Source organism: Cupressus sempervirens, chromosome 8 (genome assembly GCF_028749045.1).
Source record: "Cupressus sempervirens isolate cs-2001-9-10 chromosome 8, ASM2874904v1, whole genome shotgun sequence".
Lineage (NCBI taxonomy): Eukaryota > Viridiplantae > Streptophyta > Pinopsida > Cupressales > Cupressaceae > Cupressus > Cupressus sempervirens.
The window spans coordinates 218979270-218991764 of record NC_143125.1 but is presented as its reverse complement, the minus strand read 5'-3'; positions in this window follow the sequence as shown (position 1 = coordinate 218991764).

Below are 12495 nucleotides of genomic sequence, written 5' to 3'. Positions count from 1 at the left end.
ATTGCCTAATCTCTTTCTCCTCCATCCACCATCTCTCTCCCTCTCCCACTGCCTACTCTCACTCTCTATCACTCTCTCTCTCTCTCTCACTCTCTCTCTGCTACCCCCTACCCTCTCTCACATTTTCACACTCTCTCTCTTTCTCTCTTACACACATTTCCATCCCCCCTCTCTCTCTCCCTCTCCCACTCCCTCTCCCATCGCCTAGTCTCTCTTTCATCCCCTACTCTCTCTTCCATCCCCTACTCTCTCTCAAGATACTCTATCTTCCCCCTCTCCCATTCCCTACTCTCTCTCTTTCACACACATGCACTCCCATCCTCCTCTCTCTCGCTCTTCCTCTCCCACTCCGTCTCCCACCACCTACTCTCTCTCTCCCCCATCCCCTACTCTCAATCTCTCTCTCTCTCCCAACTTGTACTCTCTCTCACACTTCCTCTCTCTCCCATCCCCTACTTTCAATCTCTCTCCCCCATCCCATACTCTCTCTTTGCCACCTCTACTCTCTCTCTCTCACACTTCCTCTCTCTTGCATCTTGTACTCTCTTTGCCACCCCTACTCTCTCACATTTCCTCTATCTCCTATCCTATACTCTCTCTGCCACCCCTACTCTTTCTCACTTCCTCTCTCCCCTCTCCCATCCCCTACTTTCTCTCTATCTCTCTCACACACACAAATAGTCATTCCCTCGCCCCACCCCCCAGCTCTTTCTTGGTTTTGGTTTGAAATTTAGGTCTCAATAGTGTGTGTGCACTATAGCGTGTGCGCACTACCTCAAATTCAATAGCATTTTAATAGTGCGTGCATGCTATAAGGCGCACACACTATTCAAAGCTTTGCATTAAAACCAAGCCTAAGGCTTGGTTTTGCCTTGGAGATCCAACCCAAAGGTTTGGAGTTTATAAACAGGTCTGAGACATGTTTTCCAGCAAACATACAAAAAATGATTGATTTTTCTTGTGTGCTCCCCTTCAAGATTCTTCGTGGTTGGGTATTGATAAGATCAAGTTATATAACATTATAGGTCTCTGTGTTAGCTATCTAACCATATAATTTATTTTTAATTTGAACTATTTTAAGTCTTTCATCTATAATTTCTTTTGAATGTATGTTCATTTTTTTGTCAAAAACCACCATGTACTAATTGGGCTATAGATTTTAGCTCATTCATTGAATTTTGTAACAACTTAGTTTTTTAGAAACTAGACTCCATTCTACACACTTTGAAAAAAAGAAGTTTTGATTTTAGATTAGTTTTCAATCATTTCTAGGGGGAGCACACAGATATTTCACATTTTTGGGATGGGTCTAATTTAAAAATTCATTAAAAAAAATACACATTATAAAATTACCAAAAAAATCTGGGATAAACTACATAGTGTTAGGTAACTTTTGACCAGAGTGATTAAAGAATTTCAAAAAAAAAGTTAAAATTTTAGGGGGGCCACACTTTGTACTATGTTATGTTTTTTTGGAATAAACAGTACCACTTTATGTGGCCCCCTTTTTTGAGGACCTAAAACTAAACCATTTTGAAAACAAATTAGTAGTTTAGAAACTAGATTCAAAGCACTACGACTTTTGTTTTTGTCATATCTTAAAATTTTGAGTGTAACTATCTTCAAATTCTTGTTGAAGTCCAGAATTTGCTGATTTCAAGAAAAAGGTGTCCACTTATACCCCCCTTTTGGCACCACAACTTTGTGCACTTACCCAAAGTGAAATCATTAGATCTATCACACCATTATCTAAACTCTGATGTTCCCTTTAGATATCTAAATACCCTCTTAACTACTACATAATGTGCTTCTCTGGGGTCATCTTGAAATCTTGCAACAATTCCAACTACATTTTCTATATCTGGCCTTGTGTGAGTTAGATATTGTAATCCTCCCATCATAGATCCTTACTTCTTCTTCTCAATAGTAGGTGTCTCATCCTTTGTAGATAACTTGTATCTAGTTGTCATAGGTGTTCAAACTAGTTTACATGTTTCCATAGCAAATCTTTTCAATAGATCTTTCAAATACTTAGACTAAGAAATAAAGATTCCTTCTTTATGTTGCACAATCTGCAATTCTATAAGTATTTCATTTCCCCTATCATTCTCATTTCAAATTCCTTCTTCATTTCTTCTACAAACTTGTCACTTTCACTATCATGTCCTCCAAATATGATATCATCAAAAAATATTACCAAAATCAACAATCCATCACCTATTTCTTTCAAGTATAGGTTATTGTCTCCCATACCTTTGCTAAATCCAAGTTTTGTCAAATGCTTGTCCAACCTTGCATACCAAGTTTTGGGTACTTGTTTTAAGTCATACAATGCTTTCTCCAATCTACATACCATGTCCTTTTCATTTGTTGAAGGAAAACCTTTGCGTTGTTCTATGTATACCTCCTCATTAAGTTCTCCATTTAGAATAGCTAACTTAACGTCCATCTAATACAATTAGAATTTCTTATGTGCTATGTAGGCTAACAATAACCTTACTACTTTAATTCTTGCCATAGGAGAATAGGTTTCATCATGGTCTACTCCTTCTTAGTGTGAGTAACCCTTAAATACCAATCTTACTTTTTTCCTTACAACTTCACCTTGTTCATTCATCTTGTTCCTGAATACCCATTTTGTTCCTATTACATTCTTGTTTGCTGGTCTAGGGACCAATTCCCATGTCTCATTCTTCACTGTCTAATCTGATTCTTCTTTCATAGCTTGCTTCCTTTAGTTATCTCTACATGTCTCATTTGCATTCTTTAGTTCTTCTTGAGATATCAAACATAGTTCTTCATTTATTCTACTTCTTTTCATCACACCTTTATCTTTGTTGCTGATGATCTACTCTGGTGGATGATTCTTTGTCATATTCTTACCAAAAGTAGGAGTTGTTATCTCAAACATTAGCTCTATTCTAGGTTCTAAACTTTTTTCCTACCTTAGCTCACCTTCATTTTGCATATCATTGTTAGTCTCAAAGAATACTTCATTATTATTTGTTTAGTAACAACAACATTCTCATTATTAGAATTATAGTCAACTATTCTTTCTTGTATCTTCGATTTCTCAACAACTCTTACACTTGCACTTTCAACAATAGTCATAGTTCTCAAATTATAACACCTATAAGTTCTATTTTTCAATGAATAACCAAGAAACATATCTTCATCACTTCTAGCATCAAATTTACCAACATCATCATCTCTTTTGATATAACATTTGCTACAAAAAATTCTAAAATACTTAATTGTAGGTTAGTGACCAAACCATAGTTCATAAGGGCTCTTGTTTGTGTCTTTCCTAACCTACACTTTGTTCATAGTGTAAACTTTTGTATTCATAGATTCTCTCCAAAATATCTTGGACACATCATTCTTAGCTAACATAGCTCTTGTTTCTTCGGTTACTAGCATGTTTCCTCTCTCTACAATGCCATTTTGTTCATGGGTTCTAGGAGTAGAAAGTTATCTTTTGATTCTATTAGTTTAAAAAAAGATGTCAAACTCATTTGAAGTAAACTATCCTCCTCTATCTAATTTTAAACATTTAATCTTCATACCTAATGCATCCTCTACTCTATTCTTGAATATCTTGAACTTGTAAAATGCCTTAGGTTTCTCTTTAAGAAATGCAACCTACATCATTCTGAAAAAGTCATCAACAATAATCAAAAAGTACCTTTCACCATATAATCATTTAGTCTTTGTAGGACCACTAAGATCTATCTGTACAATCTCCAACTTTATTGTAGTGGGAAACTTCTTACTATGAAAAGAATTTTTGTTATGCTTTGACAATACACATTTCTTGCAAACTGTGTTAGTAGGATTTACAATCTTAGGCAAATCTCTAACTACAAACATATTATTGCAAAAATAACCAACTATCATCTACCTTTGCAACCAAACATGTCATTTCAGTGGGATTCAACTAAAATACATTACCTCTAGATCTAGTTCCCATTCCAATTACCTTTTCATCTTTGTCTCTAATAATTTATGTCTTCTCTCTGAACTACAATTGATAACCTTTATCCACTAGTTGTCCAAAACTCAAAACATTGTGTTTCAAATAATCAATAAAGAATACATCCTCAATATTAGTCTTAATATCAAGAGTTATAGATCCAATACCACTAACATGGAAAGCTACATTGTTTCCAACTCTAACAATGCCTTCATCATAACCTTTGAAATAAAACAAACTTGTTCATATCACCAGTCATGTGATGTGAACAACCACTATCAATTATCAAATGAGATTTCTTTTCAACCTATGATATCAAAGCTATTTTCTCTAGATATTCTTCTTTAATACCCACAAATCCTATTTCATCATCATTGGTACTTACTTCTTGTTCATCAGATTCATCTTCTTTATTGGCATACAAACAATCTCTATCTCTTCTAGGTTTGAACTTTCCTTTATACTTTTTCTCTCTTTTAGGACACTTAGATGCATAATGAGCAAACTCATTACAAATCCAAATTTAAAGATCTTCCTACCATCTCTTTCTCTTATCACAAGAAGGGCTACTCCTTCTATCTTCCTGTCCTCATCAAATCTACTACTACTAGAGAAATATCCTCTAGAACTTGTCCTTAATAGATTAGGTTGAATGTTTCATGCAATAAAAGTTGTCTCTGTTCTAGAAAATTCTCTAGATTTTCTAAGATCATTCTCAACTACTTCAAGTCTCCCAAGTAATGTTTTCTTGGTTAAATGTTTGGTACAAGGGATTAACAACTGTATCATTTGAGTTGCCTACTTAAATGGTGGTGTTAAACTCTTCAATATCTTCTACATCACTTCATCATCTTCCTTGGTTCCTACTTGAGATTTGATACTTGGAGCAATTTATGATATTCTTCCTACATATGTTCTTATAGATTCATCTTCCATCATTTTAGCATCTTCAAATGCACAAATCTAGTTTTGTAGCCTCGTTTTCTTAGAACGTATGTCACCTTCAAAGCTATTTTCCTAAATATTTCCAAATCTTTTGAGAAGTATTAAGTGTTTTTACCTATTTGTACACTGCTTTAGGAAGCACAAACAATAGTGCTTCTCTACATCTCATGTTGCACATGAAAAGTTCTCTCTGTTCCTCGGTACATGTTTCCATCTTATCTAAATTAATAATATTTTTTTCTAATTTTGTCAAAATCTAATATGTTGGACCCATACATAGAAGATGTTTCTTCATATTTTCCTTCAGTTGTCATAATTTGTTCCATCAAACTTTGGACTATCATTTCTGAATATGCTAGCCATGGATCTGCCAAAGTTATTAAACTTTATCTTCAAGTACCTATTGCAAGAATGAATTCTAATTATATTCCTATGGGGGAGTATTGTAGATATGTTACTATGATGATATGTTACATTTATGACTAAGTTCATCATTGATGTCAACATAGCAGTTTTCTGTGGTATCTAATAGAAGAATAATGGAAAGATCAAATTGGTACAGATGAATAGTTGAGTATTATAACTATTTGAGGTTATGGGAGATACTTCTAAGTATTTCATATATCTAGTTAATGTAAAAAGAAGAAATGATAAGTCTGAAAGAAGTTATGTAAGTTTTGGTGGTGTCTATTTTGAGATAGAGGTTACATAGGCATGTTCTAGTAAACTTATTATATCTCTTCGCAGAGTTGAAATTCTAAGAATTGAAGTTAAAGATGTAAAGAAGACATGTGATGCGAGTAAGTTAGATCATCATAATATAGTGTATAGGGAAAGATATTCAAGTTGCAAGGTGAAAGATTAATATTATTGCTAAGTGTAATGTGTTCTCAATGAGGTCCTATAATGATTAATTAAGAAAGTCTAGCAATTGACTCAGGGAATTATTTTGATGACTTAGTATAAAGAAGTACATTTTTCTTTATCAAGTATGACATGAATTGTATTGATGCAAAGTGATTGTAAGAAAAGAGAGAAGAATGCAAAGTTGAGCAGAGCAGCATGGAAGTAAAGGAAACTTCATTGCTAAGGTTTTGTTGAGTGATTCAAGGTTTCATATTTGCATCTGAGGTTTGTGACATGGTCGATAAGTTCTAATAGTGATTGGTGTGATTTATAGAACAAAGGAAAGAAGAACATAATAATAAATTGCATGTTTGAGTAGTGAGCTCTTCTTGTAGTTGAAATTGCATGTTTGGGTAGTAGGCTCATCTTGCATACATTATACCACAACTCCTAAAAGGGTTGGAATCTCCTAACAGGGATTCAAAGTCTCCAAATAGGGATCCATATGCACTTAATATTGCAATAGACTCCTAATAGGGTCCATCCTCTAACAAGGAATATTTATATTAGTACATCATCTTGTGGGCATCATTTCCACTAGGGTTTTCCCTCTGATCAAGGGTTTCCTTAGTTAACATATATAGTGTAATTGTCTATGTGTGTCTTGTTATGGTTTTTGTTTACTTGGTTTAATGGTTAAGTTTTTTTAAAGAAGATCAATGTTTTAGTTGTTGGATAACTAATTCATCTGCCCCCTCTTAGTTATCTTGGTGGACTATTATTTCTAACAAAAGGGGGAGGCGGTGGTGAATCAGTTATCCAACTAAAAAAATTATCAACCTTAATTAATCTTAACCATACAACTAAAGTAAAAAAAAACCATACTAAGATGCACATACACAATTACACCATATTTTTAAACTATGGAAACCATTGATCAAGGTGAAAACCCTAGTGGGAATGATTCCCACAAAGATATATATATATATATATATATATATATATATATATATAGTTAGAGGATGGACCCTATTAAGAGTCTATAAACAAATTTAGTATATAAGAGTCCCTATTAGGAGACATTGAATCCTTGTTAGAAGATTCCAACCCTATTAGGAGTTGTGCTAACCATGTTAGGAGTTGTAGAAGGCAGAAGGACCTACTGTCCAAACAACTTCTGAAGCAAGACCATTTAACTTCATTATCCAACTGATCTCTCAACTATTTCTTGTAGAATAATTGTTTTTACTATGATTTATCCTCTTTTCGCTATCCTATCAACCAAACCAATCATTGTCAGACCTTGTAGACTAGGTCACAAACCTTAGATCCAAATATGAAATCTTGGATCCCAAAATAAAACCTTGGTAATGAAGTTTTCTCCAACTTCACTCTTCTCTGCTTATCTTTGCATATCAACCTAACTACTTAGTGTTCGTATACATTTCTCCTCTTTTTGATCTTCTTCTTTTTATTTAAAAAAAAAGGAAATGGTCCTTCCTTTATAATAAGTCTATAAAATAATTCCCTTCATCAACTATTACACTTTCTCAATTAATTATTATAGGACCTCAATAAGAACACATTTTACTTAGTGATAACACCAATTTGTCATCTTGTAACTTGAATAAATTTTTGTATGTGTAATATTATGATGAGTGAGCTTAGCTAAATCATCTCCAACATGTATTGTACATGAATTTAACCTTGCTTCACAAAATAACAACTCTGCTAAATAACAAGTTTACTAGAACATGCTTCTATAAACTCTATAAATAGTCTTTGCCCAAACTTGTATAACTTCTTCTAGACTTAATATTTTTGCACCTGATATTAGCTACATATACTAGACACTTATTAGTATCTTCCATTAAAATTTCTAGTGAAAATACTCAATGATCTATCTGTACCAACTCACAATTGCATTTTCTAGCTTGCCTTCGATCCATATTACTATACAAACTAGGTTTCTTACAATCTACTACTTTATGTCCATAGCCATGAAAATTATAAAAATAGAAATTATTAATAGGTTTGAAAAACTTACCTTTTCAATCTCTCTTTTAGCACATATGAAGCATCAACCTTTGAACTCATGTCTAACTTCTTTGGATTAATAATCTTTCTTAGGTTGATCAACTTGCTCTATTATCTTAGGTTCAATAGATTTCTTAGATAAATCAACTATCTCAGCTTCTTTAGATGATTGGTTCATATTCTAATTAGTTTTCTTAGGGATTTTCATAGTATGATCTAGATCTTTCATAATCTCAACTTTCTTTGTTGACTTTTCTCCAATAAGGTATCCAAGATCTACCTTGTCATAAGAGGGTCTTTGGTGAAATATTTGTTCATCAATCTTCTCAAAACTTTTGTAAAATTTCTCTAACTATTGTTTGGCTTGTGTCAACTCTCCTTTCACATCAATTTTTAACTTTTCCAACTCATCATGTTCAATCTTAATAGAATCTAATTTAGATGTTAGATGACTCAACTGGGATCTAAGGCTTGCATTCTTAAATTTTAGATCAGATTCACTCTTACTACCACTAGCATTAAGACTCAACTTTAGTTCAATAATATAATCAACTCATGTTTCAAGATCTCATTTTATTTCTTGGTATTTTCTACTTCATCACTGTCACTAGTCTGCATAATTAATTCTTTGCCATATTTTAGATCATCAATCTTATCTTTTAGTTTGCCAATGTACACCTTTGCATCTTCATGTCTATCTTTTAGGTTATCTATTTCTTCTATAAGAAGGTTAACTTGTTCAAGAGATTCTTCTAGGCTTCTCTTCAACTATTCCATATTCATAGGGATCTTCTTTAAGTTGTTAAGCCTCTTCAAATTTATTGAGCTTTGATACCAATGGTTAGAAATAGATAATATAGAGAAGGGGTCTAAATCAGTATTCTACAAACTTTTGTTGACAAACGAATATTTTTAATCACTTTATAACATGCATATGAAAGTAAATCAACAATTTTGAATAGTAAATATAACCATGCACATAGAGAACTCATAACACCATTATTTGTTAACTAAAGAAACCTCAGCAAAGGGAAAACCCTATGGGGATGATACCCACAAGATGATTCACTAAACAATAGGATCTGGCTAAGGATATTGACCTTGGTAGGAGTCTATGAAGTACATATAGTGTCTCAAGTCCTTGTTAAATGACCAGGCCTTGTTAGAAGCCTCAAACCTATTAGGATTTTCTTCAACCTTGTTAGGAGTTGGTGGAACAAATACAATGTATACATACAATGCTTTCTTATTGTTGTAATTCACACTTCCTCTGATCATACATTAGATCTTGCATAACATAAGGCTCACATGTCATTCAAGATCTCTGTATAATAGTTTAAATCACATAAAACTTGCCCATTTACTGTACAATATAAGTTCTTTACTTATACCTCACATAATCATAAATCATTGCTTAGCCAGCTGTCATGTCTTTACATGCTTGATATAATAGAAAATAAATTATGGATTAATATCCACAAAGTTGGCTCATCATAAATCAGTAATTATTTTTTAACCGCTATAATTCCTTAAGACATACAACTCAATTTTTTGATATTCTCTATTTTGCTCTACCAAATATCTATTTTTAGTATTTTAATTATAAATCACTCTATATTGTCTGTACACACCTGCATATTGGTACACTTCATCATGAAGTAGTCATGAAGCTTCCATCAACAATGCACAATATAGCTCTTTATGAGTCATCTATACACATAACATATTCCTCTATGCTGTTGTAAATTGTCTAACACTTAGAAAATTTTCTAACTCTAAATGTATAAATGAAATGCTAAATATATGTTTCCATAAATGACACCCATCAAGACATCCAACTGACCATAGTTTCATCTGAAGTATTGGCTATAAAATGGACCTGTGGATATTACAAATAAAATGATTCATAGGGTTCTAGGCTATCCAACCCTAGAGATAAAGAAAACCATGCAAAGTTCAAGAGTTATAAATAACTTGGGCTAACATAGGTGCTCAGTGGAATGGACGTGGTCTATCTGTTACAAAAAAAATTTATCCACTAATTGAATTTTCTATGAGGGTCATTTTGTACAAATTCTATCAATTGACAAGATTGAATTGTGTTCCTTGTATATCTATGGATCAAGCATGGAAGATTGTAATGAAAGATCATGAGTAAAATCTTGCCAAGTAGACACCAAGTTACAGAAAATATGGTATCCATAACAAAAGCCAAGGATTCAATGTGTAAGTTTGAGTCTCACATTCTTTTTATATTATATCATATCCAGATCAAAGTATTTTCCTAGTATTGGTTATGATGTATGGGAGCAAGAAAAATCATTGATAAGGCAGATCAATGAGTATATTACTCAATTAGGAGAAAATTTTGAAAATATAATGAAAGATTATTTTGATGAATTTAAGGAAAGGATGAAAAGGAAAATGAGGATACCTAGAAATTTGGCCACAAAATATTACAATGACATATGTTTCCTTGTGCATACAGGCATTAATTTTGTACAATCAATGAAGTCAAGGAAAGCTTCATTACAAAGTTTTGAATATGAGATAAATAGTGATGTAGTGAGTACAAATATTGATGCACTACTAAATGAAGATATAGATGTTGAGGCTAAACCTTTTGATAGATATAAGGAAGCCAAAGAAAGAATAACTATGAACATGAAGATAGCTTGCAAGTAAAAGAAAATGAAGAAAATGGTAGAAGACCTAGAAGCTAAACTAAGCACCCTAGGCAAGGGAAAATGACAATTATAGTTAACACAAGTGTTGGAACTCTTTAGAATAACTTAGAAGTGGGGAGGGGAGCTAAATCAATTATCCATGGTCTAGATGTACAAATAAAACTTTTTACATCTTAGTGAAACCATATCCATAATGCATTTTCATCATGTATGCATCCATTAGATTATGCAATCACTTAAACTTGTAGGTTACTGTCAAATCAACTTTGCAGAAAAGTAAACATGAAAAATAATAGGTTCAATAACATATTTGAATCAATAATATAATGTAGAAATCCAATTTGGAAAAAACCACCAGTAACATGCTACTAATTCTCACTCTTATGAAGTAATGCCCTATCAAAGGTCAACCATGTTAAAGGTTACAATGCACACTATTAAATGTGACCTAGTTAAAGGATTTCAATCACCTTGTTAGGAATGAGCCTTATTAGAGGAATTTTTATCATTAACTTGGAATGTCACCTATTTAAAGGATTTATAAATGACTATTAGGTCAACCTTAACCCAAAGGATTTACCCTAGACTGGTACAATGATTAGAAAGTAATAATAAGGCTTGATCTAATAATAACTTACAACTTCACTATATAGATTACAAATCTCTATTTAATTCCTCTATTCTACTTGGCTTTTACACTCTTCAACTTTAATAGCTTGTTCACCCTTCAAGAATCCATGCTCTTAAGTCTTCTTACTTTACATGCCAATTACAAACTCTATACTTTGGCTTCCATGTAAAACAACACCCTAGACTCCTTTTCATTCTTGGTTTCTCACACATGCCAACTATTGTTTGATGCCTTTTATCCCCTTACAAAGAGAAATTATATATTTTTCCGTTCATCCTCTATTGTCCATTTTAGGATAAGGTTAGATTAGGAAGGATTCAATTAATCTACCCATCTTTTCATTTTAGTCCCCTCTACAAACTTCTATTTCAATCCTCTTTGAATTCACCTCAAAATAGTTTATCTTAAATTTTGTGCCACTAGCTCATCAAGCTTATCTTCTACATGATTCACATAATCCAAGAAATATAATTTGTTAGCTTCGATTCATCATATTCATGATCTTTCTCATAATGTTATCACTCAACATGAACTAGCTTCTAATGTTCAACACATACTAGGTTTCTTGGCATCCACTATCAAAACACTCGACATGAACTAAAGTTTACTAGTTCTCAACATCAAATCAAATTTACTTTTCTTATGCTATTTTACTCATCATATACTAATCTTCAACTTTATTTGGCTCAAACTAATTTTATGCCTAGCTTGCACTAACTTTTCTCAACACCAACTTTGCACTTAGTCAAGCTTGGCAAACTTAATTCTTCTTTCTTGTTCTTCTAGACTTAATAAGTGTATCCAAGCTTTAAAACCTTAGGTAGATAATCAATGCACTGTAATATCAGTTTCTTAACTCATCCTTGTATGCCTTTTCCATATCATAACTCAACCTTTCCTCTGGGTGCTATTGTTACCCTATTTGATCAAATCTCTTCATAAATCAAAAAAATGATAGTACTCAAATCATTTAAGAAATTGTCTTACCAACAAGTGGTAGGTTTGACATCAATGATAAAATAATGATTGAAACACATAGTCATACTTATATCTATCTATTTTCACCAATGCCCCTCTTTGGGATTGATGGAAAACCAAAATTAATTAGTACAATCAAGAAAACACCAAAAAAGAAATAATTCACTTGTATTGAAATCTCTCCCTCTATCAACAATTTCATCTTCCAAATAAGTTACAAAATTATTTTATGATCAACATACAATCAATCAACTCATCCTTATGACTCCCTCTAACTTACTTCTTATATTTCCCTCATTAGTTAGTATTCTCTCCCTCTTTGACAACAATGCCAAAGACTTGTCATCTTAATATATGGATATGAACATTTTTAGTTTCTTCTTTTATCACCTAGCTTG